Source organism: Brachyhypopomus gauderio, chromosome 3 (genome assembly GCF_052324685.1).
Source record: "Brachyhypopomus gauderio isolate BG-103 chromosome 3, BGAUD_0.2, whole genome shotgun sequence".
In the NCBI taxonomy this organism is placed as follows: domain Eukaryota; kingdom Metazoa; phylum Chordata; class Actinopteri; order Gymnotiformes; family Hypopomidae; genus Brachyhypopomus; species Brachyhypopomus gauderio.
In genome coordinates, this window is record NC_135213.1 from 8,984,060 (window position 1) to 9,002,053 (window position 17,994).

Sequence of the window (17,994 nt, forward strand, 5' to 3'; positions counted from 1 at the left end):
CCTCCCCCGAGCTGGGCCACGTCCTCTTAAACGGCCGTTTCTGCGTCCTGGCGACCCGTAGGGTCCCGCGTCCCGTCCAGCCCCCCCCTGTGGGTCCCACCAGGCATGAACAATACGTGTTTGCGCAGCCCGTCTCACTGCTGTCCGTGCGGCAGAGCAGCGGCCGAGGCCAGGACTGTCTGAGGCTCACCCCATGTGGCTAATCCCTGACCTCCTGACCCTGCCCCACACACACACACACACACACACACACACCTGCCACTCTCTGAATCTCAACCGCAGGTACCCCAAACACTCCCCTCCGGTCCCCCTACAAACAAACAAACAAACAAAAAAAGCCTTAAAAAAAAAGCAAGAAAACAAACTCCAAGCCCACAGGGCCGCCTCACGCTAGGGAGACGGAGGCAGCCGGGAGGTGAGGAGAACCCACGAGGTTCACCCACGCGCTCCTCACAGCACAGAGTCCGACCGGCAGGGCAGCGCTGACCCTCGCTGAGGAGACTTATGGAGTGTGTGTTGATGCTCCTCCAGAGCTCATCACACGCACTACTACATCCGCTTCCTCCACATTACCACATATAACACCAATGTATATACTCCACACTTAAGAACAGTGTATTTTATTAGCTGAGGTATTTGTTCAAAAGTTTTGAGGTGTTGACCAAAGTTAAAGTAAAGGTGTGTGAGGAGATTAAATCACACACAGTTAAAAAATGCCAGCATATAGAAGTGGTGGGAGATTTAAATAATTTAATTATTTTATGCAAGATATGCTCATGGCAGTTTTAGTGCTAATGCAAGCCTGTCTTTTTTCATAAAATATATTTTATAACCCAACAGGTTTTATAAGAATGAGACATTTAACATATTATGAAAGAGTTGCCCACATTTCAGTCTCAGAAACAGAAAAAGGTTCCAAAAAATATGCATTACATTTTTTCTTCTTTTTTTTTAAGAAGAAGAACCTGTCTCTCTGTGGAGAAATCGTGGTTAAAAGTTGAGGTTTACTATCAAGAATAAAGGCGGACATTTCCACCAGAGAGCTGTAAAAGACATGTATTCATGTACTGGGGTAAAAAAAAAACACACACTTGCATCTGAAAACGCAATCACAAAAATATAAAATATAAATACATATAACTGGTATTATATCTCAAACAGAGACTTTGGAGCAGTGAAAGAAAGACGTTTGACCTGATGAGTCATCTTCTGCTTTTTTGAGGAGACTAGATGGCAGCCATATTGCCAGCCTTTGGTGCTTCAACACTGCGTGGGTCAAGTCATAAAAAAATAGTGGCGTTTCCACCTCAAATAATTTACAGTGCTTATTACTATTACTATCTCCAGCCTGAAGACAAAAACGCAGCCCGGCAGAATTATATATTCCAAGGTGTATAAATGAGCTTTTATGTGTTATCTGTGCTCTGTGCATGTTTGGCATCTAAGTGTATTGTTGTTATCAGGGTGTGTTGGTACATCGTTGTTGCAGCCGCCCCACAGACTAGGAACACCAGGAACCACTTTGAATACTTAAGAGCATGTGCGTGCTTCCTCAGTAATGCAAATGGTGAAATAATCCAGTGAAATAATCCAGGGAAATCACCCAGCGAGGTAGAACTGGGTTAACGTGTTAACACCGATCGGTTTGGGCCAAATGCGCAACGCATAAAAAAACACACACACAAACCCCCCCCCCCCCCCCCCCAAACAAAGATGGCGGCGCGGGAATGCTGTGCTGCATCTCCCCCCTCCCCCTTGATGTCTGAGAAGGCGGCTCCGGGCGCGTGCGGTGAGGAGTGTCTGGGAGAGTGCGTTCACAGGGCTGAAACCGGGCCGCTCTTTCCAGCTGTGGCGTGCCGGGGCCACTCGCCGAGCCTTTGAGAAACGTTGCGAGAGCACTCCGGACACGCAGGGCTGTTTACTGCTCCGTTTGTCTCATAAATAAGGTATGGGGTGTCATTAGGAGAGGGCGGCCATTTAGAGCTTCTGAACCGGCGTGAGCCCGCAGCCTTGACTCGAGAACGGAAGGAGCCAATTTGGAGACATTTAAATCAGGGACGTCCCGGATCTCGGCGGTCCCGTGCGAGGCGAGCACGTGTCCAGAGACGGGGAAAGCGTGCTTCCAGTTTCATGGATTGGTTTAAATCTCATCGCGCCTGTCTTGACCACGACTGGGCCCTTGCGGTCTGGTCTATTAAGAATTAAGACGTTGCGGTTAAGAACGGAATAAAGCTGCAGGTGCACGGCTGAGCGCCGGCCGTCTCCGCGGGGCGACCGCTAATTGCTAAAGCAAACAGAAGGTGCTGTGCGTGGCTGGTTAAGGCTGCCGGTGGCCCGTGAGGAGGGCAGCGCTGGCCTTTCCAGCAAGCGGGAGCAGCGCCGCCGTGTCCGCCCCGGATCGATGGGGCAGAATGAGACCAGCTCATTAGGGATTGATTTCAGCAGCGTTTAGATAAGCAGAGAGGGTCGGGCCCCGGCCCCTGGGGGCCCCACGCCGGGGCCCATAGTTCACGCAGAGTCAGGTAGAGAGCAGCTCTGCAGGCCATCAACTTTATTAGCACCCAGATAAGCTGATTAGGCCTTGTCAATCAAAGGTGCCAATGACTCAATCGAGAGGCTCTTTCTTTCTTTCTGCCTCTCTCCCCCTCTCTTTTCTTTCTTTCTTTTTTTTGTGATAAATCATTGAAGCGACCAACAAAGCAGCAGCCATGGAGGCTGAGCTACACAACCCTGCAGTTGTCACCAAGACAGACGTGAGCGCCCTGTGATGATGTGACGACTATATTAAAGAGGACATCAATTTGTTTTAGAGCGGTTTGATTTTTTTTCCGCTGGTATTAAAAGAGCAAGCATGGGGGGTGGGGGGGGGGGGGCGTCATCAGTGAGGGCTTCGTGGAAAAGCTGAGTGTGTCGGGATAGAAATAAATAAAGAAATAAATGATGGAATGAAGAAATAAATAATTATACTTTGTAAACATAAAAAAATGCTCCCTTTTGAAGCTGAGCATGGCTTTGAGACTTGCTGTGTCAGTCCATGGGTGCTGGAGTGCCCCAGTAACATACACGTACTTGTCTCTGTCTCTTCATCTCTCTCTCTCTCTCTCTCCCTCTCTGTCACACTCTGTCTCTCTCCCTCGTTCTCTCCTCTTTCTCTCTGCTTTTTCTTTTGACACGTAACATAAACTGCAAACTCTGAAGTTAGTTAGACTTGCTAGCAATGGCACTCGATAGATTCGATCAGTCATTTTTTATTTACTTTCATTTAAACCACGTGCTATGTGCAGATCCTTATTATAATATTGTTTTTAAATCCAAATGAGTTATTGTCTGCTTATGCAGACAGGTACATTTCCAACTTGTACAAGCCCCACGGGGCTGTTTGAAGTGCAGTGCACCTTTTTAATATCAGTTATACTGGAGATGCTGGAAATACGGAATACTGGACAGACTGGAAATACTGCTGTCATTTTTGTTGTGCTGCCATTATTAGTAAATATTCGTTCATGTCAGCATTTTTCTTCTTTCTTTCAAAATGCATCTCGTAGTATTCAGTAAAATACATAAATATTGTTCAAATACACTTTAATAATAGTAATGAAAGGATATTTAACAACATGTGTATGTAGCTTGTTTTTTGACTGGTCAAATTAAATTGTGTTCATTCATTTACTAATTTATTTTGGATCAGAAGATACATTGATTTTATTTATTTTTTTAATTTTTTTACTTTTTTTCTTCCATTTAAGCTTTTATTATTTGTCTAATTTAAGTGTCATCCTTTATCTATATTAGTGTCATTATTTCACAATAATTTATTTTCCTGAATAGGCTTTAATTTTCAACACAAAAACCTCTCACTATCCTGAAGTAGATTTCCTCAAGGTATAGCATAAAAAATAACTCAGGGTTTGTAGTTTGATGAAATCTGAATGCTGTATTGTGTTTCAAAAAGAATATGACGTTATTTGATAATTGTCTGATTCATGAAGCTGAGGCGTGAGATTTGAATATTTTAAAGCTGGAGTTTTAGTTATGCAGAGAGGGAAATTCATCTAGAATAGATTTTCTTGGAGAGATGTTCCCTTCCTCTTTGTAATAAAGGCGCCGTTCAGTTGGAAATGTAGGTTTATTGGCTTTGCGTTACTTAAATAACACAATGGTGCCATGACGTGCTTGTTGTGAGCACACAGATTAACATTAGCCAGGTGTATATCCTTTCGTATTTGGTTTTGTCATACATGTGGATAGGTTAGATGTATATTATCCTGTGAAATGAACATTTTGTAGAAGTCTGTACATTTATGTTTGTGTATGTGCGAGTAAGGTTTCCTCCTCTGTAAATCTCCCCACGGGTGAGCTGTTTATCGCCAACCCCCCCGGCGGATGAAAGACGGAGAAGTAATGATTTCTTCTTCCCTAATCGGGCCTTGTCAGCGAGGCGTCTTATCGTGGAGAGGAAAATGACACCGATCCTATCGAAGAGCCCCGAGTCCGAGTCGGTGGCGTTCCCCCCCAATCACGCCGGGCCCGGCCTCGCCGTATCTAGCGCCGCCACAAACGGCAGGCGACGCTTTTTTCATCTGGACTTCAAAAACAGAACTCGTCATTAAAATTGCACCCGCGTTCGGCTGCGGGGATCAGCCGCTCGGCAGCGCAAATGGGATGTGGGAGAGGAGGCTCGCTAAATGTGCTAATTCTGTCCTCACATGTTTACGGCTTAATTTTAATCGGTTTGAGCGAGAAAGAGGAGGAGGACGATTTGAGGGGTGGGGGGGGTGCGGTGGGGGGGTGTGAAAGAAAAAGCCTGGCATTGCAATAAATCGCCATTATCTTTGACACCGAAAGACTCAGCTGTTCCAAGGATTTGGGGGTCCATTGGCAACAGTGTTCTACTGAGACACACAAAAAGTGTTTACGCTTGAACTGTGGTAGCTAAGGTGCAGCCTCTGGTTTCAGCTTGCCCAGACAAAAGGCGAAACTTGCACAATGGCAAGCCAGCACATAGCCTCTTAATGCAAGAGCTGAACCAACAGACTCCAGTAGGCTGGGTGTGTGGTTTCATGTCTGACTGTGTATCTCTGACAGTGATTGTTGATAGGGAGTGCATGTGTTGACGAGTTGGGACATTCGGATTGCTCTCGCAGTTTTGGGCCATGTTAAGTGGGATCGTTGGGTGTCAGAATCTCTGGCAGAATTTTTTGGAAGTTCTGCGGTGGAGAAAAGTGTTTTTAGCTGGGCTGTTGCGTGTGAGTGAAAAGTACGCTTCTTGCTTGTCTTGTTGAAATGAGCCTCTTCAACAACCACAACTTACTTCCTCGACACGTTTAATTCTCTTCTTTCCTGGAGACTGCAGGAGGGATTGAGTCTGACTAAAACACTATTTGTATTCAATTAAATATTGCTTAGTACAGGGTTTATATATAAAAAAATGTGTTGTAGGAGAAAAAGGAATCTTGCTTGTGGGAACAACAGCATCCCTGATTAGGTACAACGTGTGAGAGGTATTACGCTCTCACTAATTGGCCTAGGACTAGGAAAAGAAGAGATATGCACAGAAGGAGGAGCACAATCCCAGCACCACATAAAAGAGTTTTTACCACTTTTATCATGGTATACTGAGGGGAGGGAACACTTTTTGGCAACTGAAAATTGATGGGACGTGTAGACATTACTCACATTGCTGTTATAAATGAACAGTGAATGGATTTGTAGGTTGCTGTCAATTGACGTAGACAGTTTCTTCTTTACATGGAGTGAATTATGTATTTGGGGCATAGTTTACAATAGATCTTTTATAGCCAACAGATCTTTTATATTTAGCCAGTAGATCTTCGTTTTCTTTGTCGACCTTTGACCTCGTGTAAAACTAATGATCCTGTAGTCGAATATGGCGAATTAAAGTTTGGCTGATGTTCCTATCTGATGTTGACTCTCAGTATATCACTGGAAACAATTACATGCGTACAAAAATGTAATATATAATACTATATGCACAGAAATATATTGTGATGTTCATTTCATTCGCAAAGAATAATTCTACTTTGCATGAGGGAAAGCGTTTCTTTACAGCATTTCTTGTTTGTGATTTTACATCAAAGTAAATGGACTTGTCAAAGTAAATCACTGTGACAACTAATCTTCCATTGTACATTTAAGTAAATTTCTATATTATGTTGAAAGACCTGCAAGTACGTATGTCCATGTATGTCCTTTACAGTATCTATGCATTTTCTGTGCACTATAAACACACACACACACACACACACACACACACACACACACACACACAGCCACCCTCTGCCAGCCCACCCCTACAGTGTTTCACTGACCTTTGATTGACACAGAGGAAGCGTCAGAGAGGAGCCTGAGATGGATTGCATTAAATAAAACTGTTTTGGAAGGAAATCGAAGACAAAAGTGAGATGTGCGGACCCCCATGGGCGCTCTTGTCGGGCGCTTTAAAGAGCTGGCACATCTGAGACGCTGCCATATCAAAAAAAAAAAAAAAAAGTGCAACGAAGTAAAAGAGGAAAGTGTGGGCGGGGCTAGGGGACACGGCGCTACCTTGTCACTGCGGGACAAGGATCATAAACGTTAATTGTGTGATGGGAGTGACACGGCGATGACAGCGGAGTGATGGCAGTTAAAGGAGGCCTAATTCGCTAAGGATTCTGGGGGATTTGGGTGGCAGTGACAGGGAGAGCCGGAGCTAGTCAGACGGAGCCCTACAAAGGCAGGCGCAGGAGACAAAGGGGCGGCATTCGGGGTTTTGCTCGTTGCGTCATGGCGTACCCTCTTATTCCTGCTCTTTTGTAAAGAATGAAAGGACGAAGGCCGCCATAAATATGTAAAATAATGCTGAGTTAAATGTCTTGCTGTATTAAAGGCAGGGGCGATTCACGGGCCAGTCGAATTGTGTTCAGACATCATGTATTCAGTGTGATCTCTGAATGAGACTCTGTTTTAGTTCCATGGTTTTTGTGTTTTTATGTTGAGCTAGTAGACTCCAGGAAACAGACTCAAAAGAATGCTTTGCAAGATGAGTCTTTTTTTTTTTTAACCTGTTTTTTGTAGTTGTCATGTTTGTCTTGTAGGATTTGTTTTAATGGTATTCACGTGTATTTTTGTCTTCCGTGTCTGTCTGCCACTCACTTTGCCTGAGCCTCTCTCATCCAAGTCTGTTTCTCAGCCCCATACCTGCTGTTAACCTTTGTTGGACGTTACAGTCATTAGCGGTGGTTTATTAGCCAGCGTTACCCAGCGCTGACGCTCGCGTTCTTTAAACGCAATATGGGCCAATATGTGGACGGGGGAGTGCGGGCCACCCTTGGCTTGCACTGGGGAAGGATAAAGGGCATCATTAGTGCTGTCCGTCTGTCCCCTCAGCGTCCGCTTGTGCTGCGTCGCCCCTCAAAGCGGCTTCCTCTTCTGCGGGCCTCGCCGTGGGCCGGGGCGGCCGCGGGCTTAGGACGCCCGCCGAACATGAAACGCCCGGCCCGGGCTGTCAGCTGGGGGCTCCATCTGTCAGTCAGTGGGACAGCCTCGCTTTGGTCCGGAGGGGGCGGCAGGACCGGGTGCACCGCGTGCCCCCCCACCGTTCCACAGGGCGAGCTGCGCTTAACCGGCGCGGCGAGCTGTAAACGGGGGGCGAAAAATGTGTGGCATTTAGCTTAAGTAGCCCCTCCGTTATGAGTGGTGTGGCCCAGTGGGACGGTGACATTATTATGTCACTGTAACATATTATTGCTCTGCCATCTTAATGATGACATAATTATATTTGCATTATTTGAGGAAGCCCCCCCCCCCCCCAAAATCTGGGTAAAAATTGCTGTACGCACACTTTCTCCTCGTTCCGTGTGGCGGGCGGATTTGACAAGCCCCTTGTATTTCTGCTTTGCGGACACTGATCTCTGTTACGTGTTCAGTGAATGCTCAGAAGTTTTGGTGTCCTTTGTTGTAACCTTGGGAGGCTTTGGGTAGTTTGACTGCCATATAAATGAATGGGCTGCATGATATGAACTGATGGAGCTGCAGTCTACAGTGTGACACATAGGCTGCGCCCTTGAGCCACCGTAAGGAAGGAGGTCTGCGTGGCTCTCCTCGCTCTCTCTCCACACTGGAGGTCTCCACCGCTCATTCCTCACTGCCGAAGCCTCCGGACTGTTCTCCCGGAGCTGAAAGTTCCTGAAAAGATGAGCATTGCTTACAACCTTAGAAACTTGTTTGAGCTTTATTTATTTATCGCAGTTTGGTGTGTGTATGTGTTCTCTGTGGGTGCGCACGTGTCTGTGCAAGGAAGTTCCTTTATGGTGTGTGCCTGCTGAGATCATTTCGAGACGTGGCGAGTCTTAGTTTGAATGTCAGCTTAATTAGCTCCCTATAAATAAATAAGAAATGATGCTTTTCCTCTCAAATATACTCACAGGACTGCATTTCTACGACGGTTTTCATTTGGTAAAGGGCCGGCTCTCAGTCACATTAAATTGTGATATTGTTCACAGTCTGATAGTTGTTTGTGTATATTTTTATTTATGATGTATTCTTGAAGAAAATTGTTCCCATTAGAATATAAAAATCAATATCAGCTAAGAACTAATGCTCAAGGTTGATCCTGATTGAATGTGTTTTATTGCGGTCTGCCATGACTCCATTTAATGATTATAAAACCTGTACCAAAGAAAACATGTTCTTTTAAACGTGAGGCCTTTAAGCCTTTTTCTGTGTTTTTTTTTTTTTTTTTTTACCCATTATTGCTGAATTATTGGTGTAACCTCCACTGTTACAATAAAATCCTGTTGAATGGATTTGGAATTCATCTTGATCTAATGGAGACACAATTCTTTTGTAATTCAACAGCAGTAGAATTTCTTTATTTCTGAAAACATTGCAAAACGGACTACCCTGTTTTCCTCTGTACCGACGTTTCTAAGCATTCGTCATATTCGTCCTAAGTTAACCAATCCGATTGCCCTTTTATTAGTTCACGCTGTTGAATTGAATAATTATTATTTTGCTTATGACACTGCAGCTTGAGCAGCTCCGTGTTTTTTTACTTCTGTGTCTGAAACATCCATGGTTGTCACATCTACAGGCTCATGTTGTTGCATTCGCAAAACATCTTAGTTTCTTTTTTAATGAGCTCCTAATGAACGACGGACCAGAGAGGAAAGTCGTTTAAACTGCTCTGTGCATAATGGTTTATGCATAATTCCGTCGGTAATTGTGCGGATCGTGGCGCTGAAACAGCATTGCAGGTGTAGGTACAGTGAGAAGCATCGCCATTTACCTTTACTTAGTAAGGGAATAATTGTTTTCTAGAGTCCTTTTTCATCCAGTGATAGGTCCTTGCAAGATGTGTAAATACATACACGCACGCACGCACACACACACACACACACACACACACACACACACACTGACAAAAGCCTGCATGATTATGATCTTAATATAAGCTCTCACAAAAAGAAGTATTTCAATGAAAAAAATAATTTTAATGAAGCTATTTGGACAGTTTAGTTATCCATTATTCAATTTATGGATTTTGTTGTGTATCTTTTTTTCAGTCATCCAGTGTAGCTAAACTAAATATCTGTAGTTATTCAAATAATAATACACACACCCCCACACACACACACACACACACACACACAGAGATGGAGGGAAAAGGTCATAAAGGAGGAGGGATTGGGGGGAAGAGGGGAGAGATGTGCATTTATGTTTGAAGAGTTCTGTGGCATCCTGGACCACCTGGATTTATTTGGGCCAAATGGCTCTGTCCGTCCAGGCACAGTGTGTGTGAGGGGAGCGTCCTGAGCAGAAGGTGCCTCCACAGAAGTGGCACCTGAACCCCGGGCTCCCTCTCCCTCACGCCCCTCTCCCCGTGGCCCGGCCCTGCCCTACTTTCCCCGGGCCCATCCTGCCCTTTGATTTGCACTGCTTAGCTAGCCACAGATCATCTGTGCACTTCACACTCACAGTGTCTCTCACAGTTCTGTGTTGATGGAGATAGATGTCACAAACGTATGTGGCAAACGCGCAATTGCACATTTTCCTGCTAATTTGTAGCTAGTTTGTTTTTTTTTTTTTCTTTGTGGTGAACTGTGCTGTGTAACTTATAGGTTGATTTATTATGCCAGTGTTTTTACTGTTTAGAAAATGTCTTTTCGTTCCTTGCGTATGTGGAGTTACTGATACAGCTTCACTTAGCATGTTGCAGCTCGCTATCACCAGCTAGCTCCTCTCCACAGCAGAAGCTTGGTTCTCCTCATATCCATGTACTGTATTTAATTATTCAGAGATATTAAAATCTTTTTATTTCACTGAAAGTCCAGTGTTCTCTTTGCAGGCTACATGGGTCACCTCTGTGGTAATCTTAAGAGGCTTCACATTACCTTTCTGGGAAAAAAGGATTGGGGGTGGGCTGTTGGATAAATGATGTGTAAAGTCATTTAAACATTTGGTTTATAATGTGAAGAGGCAGAGCATATTTATTGGAATAATAGTAATAACCAACCTCTAAGGGTCACAGGTTCTTTCACTCTGCTTTTGATTTGATTTATTATGCTACGCTAAATAGCAATGTTGAGATTGTCAGTGTACAAACACATAGGAAATAAGGGCATTCATTAATCAGTCTCTCTCTGGATGTCTGGATGAAAGGACTAACGTATTTAGTATTGAGATTGATAGCACTCCGGTCATTATCAAACTGTCAGATCTTACCTTGAGTAAAGTAATGTTGTATTGTATGGTGAAATGACTCTCATCACCTTTTTGATAGTTTGGAAAATACATCTTCAGACCTTGACTTTTCCTGCAAGACTTGATGATTAATAGGGTCTGAATGTGGAGAGCTACACGTGTGTGTGTGTGTGTGTGTGTATGTGTGTGTGTCTGTGCCTGGACATTCAGGGACCAGTGGCTGTGGCTCACAGAAACACAGAAGGCAGCTCTTGGCATTACAAAGGACCCTTAGCCTACCGCCAGCAACCGTAACCTGGCTGTCTTTTTGCTTGATGCTATTTTTATCCAGTACCATTTTTCAGAAGGAATTCACGTATTTCATAGTGTGGCAGTGTTTAAATATGTAACCAGTGTATTGACATGTTGTGCCCGTTACAGATAAATTTAATGCCGTAACGCTTTGGTTGATTGTTCGGGGTTTATTTTAAATAATAGTTGAAAACATTTCCTCTGACCTTCTGTGAGAATCTAAATTGTCACTATCATAAAGGAAGTGCAGGAAGCTAATTTCGCTAGAAGTCTGATGCTGTGTTGGTCTATATCGTTAAGATGGCCACAATAGTAATTAGTGAATTGCTTTGAGTAAGAGGGGGGGGGGGGGGGGGGAGTGGGCTAGGATTAAAAAAACCCCACATGAGAAGAAAGGCTGATCTGTTTCATACTCTGATGGAGGTTATATTTCCTGTGACAACTGGACCACAGTAATCAAAATGTGTTAATAATCCCTTCAAAGGGGAGGCGGTGCGTCAGTGTTGCCAGAGCAAGCCTCCACCTCCCCGTCAGGGGCAGCACCGCCCGCCCCACCCGCCCCAGCCTGCTTCAGCCTCAGCTTCCGCTTCGAAGGCGCACGGCCTCGCTCGGGCCTCCAGCACCAGGGCAGCTCCTACCACAGCCCGCACGGTTGTGGCGAGAGGCTGCGTGTGTGTGTGTGTGTGTGTGTGTGTGTGTGTGTGTGTGTGTGTGTGTGTGTGTGAGGCTCATTAGCTCCTCCGCTAGCCCCTGTCGTCCGGCGTAGCACACTGCGCTCTCTAGGGATCCGCTCAATAGATTTTGGCGAGGCTCTTGTAGCGTCATGTCTACTGAGGCTGAGCCCTGTTTTTGCAGGCCAAACAGAAGCTGTGTTTGTGGATTAGTGGAATATGCTCTGTAAACATCCTAACAGATTTAGGAAACTCTAACCAACTAGTCGAGGTAATACTTTAATCTCGTCAGATGTGCCTGTGTAACACGCTACCTCTCTATCTTCCTGCTGCTCCACAATACGAAATGCACCAGATGAGGTTGTGGAAGGCAAGTGGAGCTGTGTGGAGAATGTTTTAGTCAGAGTGTTTCATACTAGTTGGGGTAATAAACGTCACTCACTGATTCTTGTGAACAGCCCCCCCCCCCCCCCTCTCTCTCTCCCTCTCTCTCTCTTTCTCTCTGCGTCCCTGTCTCCCCATCTAACTGCCAGTATGCAGGCCATTAGCGGGGAGAGCAGGTAGAGACCTAGGGTGGCCCTTAGGCTGGGGATGCGAGCGGCCTCGCCGTGACGACTCCTCATCCTCGTCGGCGCAGGCGGTCGCCGGGCTCCCGGACCGGCCTCGGCGCTGATCCGTCTTTCATGCGCTCTCTGACTGATTGCCGTCTTTGTAGTGGCGAGCGGGCGAGGTGGTACCTCTCAGGCTAATTAGTCGGGAGTGGCGAGGAGGGCTTCCCGATCTGTAAGTTAAGCAAGGCGGGGCGTGCGTGTGCGTGTGTGTGTGTGTGTGTTAAATATACATGGGTGCGGGTGAAAAGGCCTAATCTGACCTGCGATCAGCTCGGTGCGCCCCTCTTCGGGGACCTGCTCAGCCAGTAACAGGGTGCAGGACAGGAGATGCTCAATAATGTAAAAGACGGGTTCAATTAAGACCTGTGCTCCACGCCACCTTCTTCTCATGCGTGTGCTTATCCGTATGGCGATGTGCGTATCCAAGTTTGGGATCGCATCCGTCTTTAGTGTGTGTGTGTGTGTGTGTGTGTGTTTGTGTTCTCGGTGTGTTTCTGAGCAGTGCTTGTTGCGTGGATAGCGCCTGGCTCTGTCCCTCTGAAAGCTAAGCTGTGAGCACTGGAGGACTCATTGACTTTCTAATGATCGCTGGTTAGCCTGTGTGAGTGCCAGGGGTTTAGCCCATCCGCACTGCTCAGATATCGACTCGGCTCTCACCCCCTCCTCTCACTCTGGCCTGCCGGCTCTGTGTCAAAATCTATTACCACCACCCCACGACTGCGTGCGGGAGGGGTGGGGGGGGGGGGGGTGTTGCAGAAAGAGAGAGATTTTCATTTCTCTCTCTCTCTTCTTCTCCTTCTCGGTCCTGGTCTTTCTTCTCTCTCCACCTCCTCTACTTTGTCAGAGGCTGCTGGTAACCTCTGGCAGAGGATCATCCAGTTCCAGCACGCAGGATGCCATATTGATCCGGTTCCCTTCTGGGCCGCGCCGCGCTCCTGCTTCTGTTTGCACCGCCGCACGTTTCCACCAGGATGGCCCTCAGTGCTGCTCTGACCCGCCTTCCACCGCCTATGTAAATTTTCTTTTAGACACCATTTAATCTTTCCCAGTTCAATTTCGCATACGCCATGTAGTAGCGCTTCTGTGTGTCTAAGAACATGAGACTCAATGGTAATCATCTCCCAAGGCCTTTATAGTAGGTCCCCACCTTCCCCAAAAATGAATTAATATCAGTCAGTGTCTTGCATCATGTGTAGTGGTGCATATTAAGCGCAAACTATTGTAGCCCGGCCCGGTGAACCCGCTGACGCCTCCTTGAAGGGATGTGCCCATGGGAGGAACCAGGACCCGTTGTGATCCTCCGGAGACGAACCTCTCTCCACATCTCTCCTCCTGCTGATGTGGAGGAGGAGGAGGAGGAGGAGGATGATGATGATGATGATGATGATGGCTAAGCCAAGCCAGGTGTCTCAGGAGAGGCCTGTCTGACAAGAGTCTGGTCAAATGCGTCGACAGAAGGGAACACGCTGACACTTGTCACAAACGCGCCCCGCGACAAGCTCCGCCGCGAACGACACGGCTAATTATTTTTTTATTTATTTGAATAATGGGGCACGAGAGGCAAACAAAAACAAATAACAAAATGACAACCGCAGCAAAAGCACCCGAGGGCACATGCCAGTGCATCGCCGCGGTGACACTTCCCTCCCCCTCTCGTGACGGCTCGTGTCTCGGCAGGTAGCGTATCACAGAGGCGACCGGCGCACGCACACACGCGCGCGCGAGGCCCTTATCCCGCTCGTGCCGCCACACGACCCCCGGGGCTCTCGAGATGGCAGGGGTGGCGTGATTGTGTTTCTGTGTTATCTGTGATCTCTGCTTACCAAACAAGCGGGACCCAAAGCCGCGCCCAATCAGAGGCCGCGCTGAAGCCGCTGGCCCGCGGGGGAAGTTGGGGGAGGGCTGTTCCGGGAGGAGGGACGGGCCGGGCCGGCACCTCCTCAGCACCGGGGTAGGACGGCATCGTCTCTCAAATGGGACACGCGGGTGCTTGTTATTGTAGCCCAGCTGGCCTAAATGACAGGAGTCCTTATTTATTTATTTATTTTTCCACTACTGATGCGGATTAATGACAAAAAGCTCAGGCTGTCTACTGCAGCGCCCCTACAACGGCACGTTGTGCACGAACTTTTTGAAAATCTCCTTATATTAATATTTTTTCCCCCGCCTGGTGAATATCCATTCGCACAGTATCGCTCTTCCTCTAAACCAGACATTAATAACAAAACTCCAAAAAAAGTCTTTGTTTACTATTCTCAAAAGTGGATCAGAGGCCAGATGGGTAACGCATTGTGACAGAGGTGATGTCTAAATTAATCATTCATGCTCTCTCACATGGCTGTGCACTAAAATATTAATGCTTGAATAAATTTGATTCGGGCCCTGTGATTAGAGGGTTGCCCAGCACGCACATGTTTATTTATACCCTGGAGAGCCGCTGTGAGGGTCAGTCTTACCCACCATACACTCCTACTCCTCATATCAGCACGGTGCATATATACATACATATACAGTATATGTGTGTTGGTGCACATGTGTGTGATCTGAAGATGTGCTATACATTATAGATTACAGGTCATTATAGGGGAAGTGTTAAATATGAATGTTGGGGGTGTGTTTTTTCATTATTTTAGGATTATTTATTGTCCTTAAAGCCTGACGCAGTCCTCCGTCCTCTAGAGGGTGATAGAGTGGTATCAGTGTGTTAGAACGTAAAAGAGAGTGAATGGATGCTTCAGTAATCCGTAGCATGAATGGAGCTTGAAATAATGTCAATTTCATGCACAGCAGCATAGAAGAAGTCTTTAACAATTACAAAATTACAATGTGTTGATGTGCCTTCTCCAACATACTAACACACTGTGTGACTTTTCTCTTTAAAGCTCTTTGTGCGCTTCTCTCTCTGCTCTGTGTGTATATGTGTGTGTGTCTGTCTGTGTCTGTCTGTCTGTGTGTGTGTCTGTGTGTCTGTGTGTGTGTGTGTGTGAGTGTGTGTTCTGGTATGGTGGTATGTCTAAGCAGGTTTGTGTGTAATGATGGATATGTGGCACTTGTACAGGACCAAACCAGTGTCAGAGACAGTCACGTGTTTATCATGTGTTTATGTGCAGGACTATGGTTCTCTCTCTCTCTCTCTCTCTCTCTCTCTCTCTCTCTCTCTCTCTCTCTCTCTCTCTCTCTCTCTCTCTCTCTCTCTCCCTCTCTCTCTCTTTCTCTCTCTCTCTCTCTCTTTCTCTCTCTCTCTCAAGCACACACACACATACACACACACACACACACACACTGAAACTTTTTTCTTCTTTCTGTCCTTTTGCTTTTCTAACTTTCAGAAAATTCACTAATCTAAGATACTAAGAAACATTATTGAAACTTTTATGAATGTAATGGCAAAATAATATTTACATATTATTATGTGAACAAACCTAGTTTATAATAATAATATAATAACAATGATAATGAGAAATACGTTTTCTTGCTATTATGAATATAATAATTTTTATTACGACGTCCTGTTGTTGTAGAGCATCAACAATACAGCTCTATTACGTTTGCCATCTCTCTGTGTTATCCAAGTGACATGTAGACTTATTATAATGTCACCGGATATTCCCTATCAGAGCCTAAGCTAAATGCTTCATTGAGATGACATACCCATAGCTGCTGTTTCATGCGCTGTCAAAAGTGTCTACAAACAGTGAGGGCTGCACACCCAGTGTGCGTGAGGGATGAGTGTGTGCTGCTGATCGTAATGGAGCGGAACCGCAGGTGCTACCTGCCTGAGCCGGGCCCATGCTGGCTTGAGTGGCAGGCGGCCTGGCAGGCTCGGGAACGCGCTGGACAGACGGGTCATTTTTCAGTGTTAGGATTCTGCATTACGCCTGACACCAGATCTGTCATACACACACACACACACACACAAACAAACATACACACACACACACACACACACACACACAAACAAACATACACACATTACTCATTAGGCTGGTTTTAGCATATGCACCCTGCGTGCGGAGCGTCTCGTGTCTCCTGCTCAGGGCCTCCTGGTGTGCGGAGCAGCGGGTCAGCGCAGAGGCATCCAGCACTGTGCTTCGCTCCTCTCTCTCTCTCTCTCTCTCTCTCTCTCTCTCTCTCTCTCTGCCACGTGGCCGCCGAGGTTTAGCCGACGGCCGTCACTCCGCCTCCCTCTACCTCTCTCCTGGTTCGGTGGGTTCCGCCCGTGTTTTTCTCGCGTGCGCTGTGCTTCGTCCCCTCCTCTCTTGCTAGTATACGCGTTTTTGTTTTCCTTGCCTCCCCGTACGTCCCTAACCCCGGCCGCGTCGCAGAAGGCCGCGTGCCCGGCGCAGCCCGCCCCGGCTCGGTATTTTAATCTGGGCTATTTGTAAATGACAGCGCGGGGGCCTCTGACAGGTGCTAATTGCTGACAGGAGGAGTAGTGGAGGAATGCGGCTGACCTCTCCCTGGCTGCTGCCCAGGGCTACCTGCTAGGGCCCGGGCTCCCTCTCCCCCCTCCCTCACCCTCCCCCTCCTCTTTCTTCCGCCCCTCCCCGCCTGACCTGAGGACAGTTGTCGGCATTAGCGGGTGAAGAGGCCCACCTGCGTCAGGCTTGGCGTCGTCAAAGTTGCCGTGCGAGGTTTGAGCTTGGCCGGGCGGAGGGGGGGGGGGCGTGTGTTCAGAGAGGAGGGGGTGTGGCTCGGGCTTGCTGACAGACCCACAGATCTTTGCCAGACTGGGCTCTGGGCCAGAGGGGCCAGGGGTCGTCTGGGTCCAAGCCCTCTCCTCTCTCCCTGCTCTTCCCTTCATTCGTCCATTCAGCAACAGTGTCAACACGTGGACGGCCGCCCCCTTGTAAACGATACGAGAGGCTAATGAAGGCCCCCCGTGAAAAGGAAACACCGAAACCCCTAAATGCGCAGACTCTGACGCGGGCCAGAGCCGCCGTACCCAACAGCGCTGCAGCTCCTAGCGCCCGCGCCCGGTGATGCGGGGCGGTCCGCAGCGTTCTCGGCCGGACGGGGGCGGTCGCTCGGCGCCGTTTGCCGGCCTCTCGGCTGCCAGACTGCGGAGGGAGGCAGCGGTGCGGAGGCCCGGCCCGGCGGGACGGCGGGCCTTCCCAGACGCTGCGCCTCCTCTGGACCCGGGCCACTGGCACCGAGGCGGAAACGCTGCAGCTTGGTCTTCCTGCTCCTCAAAGCCCTCCGCGTGTCCCGGCTGGGCTCATTAAACCCGACTTCAGCTTCATTTAATCCATTTTTTATATCTTAGGATGGAAAAAAAAAAACATGGCCATGATCTTAAACCTCTGCTAATTTAAGCTTTGGAAGGAGATGGGAGTAACCTTGATGTTTTGTATGACATCTGAGATCGGAATTAGCTCGATGTTCAGAGCGTCCGGGTCGAGCCGACCTGCTGCAGCGAGCGCCCGTGCTGGTGCTGGTGCTGGTCCACTCCAGGCCTGGTGGGAGCGTTATTAGTTTCTCTTTAATGCAAACAGGGATAATAACATGGCGACCACCAACCCCTTTAATTATGCAGCTCAGTAGTTGCACTCTGGGAAAGTTTCATTTGTAGCCGTGGACCTCGATGCGCGGGATCTTGGGCAGCTGCCCGCGCTCCTCTAAAGAGCAGACGTGGAGACGGTAGCCTGTGCGGTGGAATCGCAGGGACTCCTGCCCGACGGAATATCATTTATTTCGCATTAGTAATGCCCGTATGGACA

General features: G+C 47.4%; 1 protein-coding gene across 2 annotated transcripts in view; it reads left to right on the forward strand.

Moving 5' to 3' along the window:
* vti1a (vesicle transport through interaction with t-SNAREs 1A) overlaps nt 1-17,994 on the forward strand; it is a 99,624-nt gene that overhangs the window by 29,028 nt on the left and 52,602 nt on the right. The window lies entirely within an intron of this gene.